Consider the following 1,394-nt stretch of genomic DNA (forward strand, 5'->3'; position numbering starts at 1 on the left):
GAGATGTTCTCTGCATCAGCAGCAGCAGTGAAATCCTCATTTTGAGACAAAAGTTTTGAATTCCAAGTATGTTTGGAAGTAGAGTACTTAAGGTAGGGTATTTAAGTAGGATATTGAAGTCATTCAACCTAACAGCTGAACTATAAGTTAAAACAGAGTAAAGAAATGGTGACCAGCCTGGTCTACAGAGTGAGTTCCAGGACAGCCAGGGCAATACAGAGAAACCCTGTCTGGAAAAACACAAAACAAAACAAAACAAAACAACAACAACAACAACAACAACAACAACAACAACAAAAGAAATGATGGAATTGTCAAAATAAATTAAAACATGGAAATAAAAATAATTTTCAATATAAGATGGATTTAAGACATTGGGACAAAAATTAGGTAGCAATGGAAGCTGAATATACTCAAGGAACAAAGAAGCCACACCCTGGGAAGCACTTGCCTGGTGGGATTTTTAGGCGGGATTGCCCTGAGAAGGCTACTCAGTTTCTACAGTATGTACAAGGACCTCAGCCCTCACAACTCTTTGATTTTCATGTCCTCTCCAACCATTTTAGCCTCTCTCTCTCTCTCTTCTTCTCTCTTCCTCCTCTTTTTCCTCTTGCTCCTCCTCCTTCTTCATGAAGGTCTATTATATAGCTCTGGCTGTCTTGGAATTTACTATGTAGACCAGGCTGGCCTTAAACTTCCAGAAATCCACCCACTTTCTGCTTCCAGAGTTCTGGAACTAAAGGCGTATACTACCACACCCAGCCCATATTAATGTTTTCAAATACATGAGACATGATTTCATCAATCTGTCATACATAAAGCCAGAAGTTTACTAAGGAGAGAAAATTCAAATAAGTGAACTAAAATATTTAAAATTATGATTCCTCTGTGCTAGGTTGACTAACATCTTCATCTATTAACTGTAAAAATAATCCTTACATCCTGTGCATGCATGCATGTACCAGACTGCAAAGGAAAGCCAGTTCATGTTAGACTAAGAAAACATCTCTTCCAAGAGAATATACTGTGGGTCATGGTTCACATTTGAGTGTGGCAATTAGATGTCACTTGATCCCTTCTCTGGCTCCCTACGTTTTAAAATTTTCTCTTACAACAAATACATTTTCTATTAAGGTCAAAATAAAATCTTGCTTCTTGTTCAAACACTTTCTGATCACTTTTAAAGAACATACATTGATCAAGATAAGAAGTCAATTTCTGGGTCTATATTGACACATCTCTTTTAAAACCTTTTCTACAGGTGAGTTCTTATGTTTGTCCAGGTCCTTTTGATCAGCCTATGGTTCATCTAACTCTAAGAATTTCTTTTCTGTTTGCAACTGAAACATTCTTGGACACAGTCTAAAACCTGTAGAAAGCTCTGGGCTTGATCA

This window comes from Arvicanthis niloticus, chromosome 14 (genome assembly GCF_011762505.2).
Source record: "Arvicanthis niloticus isolate mArvNil1 chromosome 14, mArvNil1.pat.X, whole genome shotgun sequence".
In the NCBI taxonomy this organism is placed as follows: Eukaryota; Metazoa; Chordata; class Mammalia; order Rodentia; family Muridae; genus Arvicanthis; species Arvicanthis niloticus.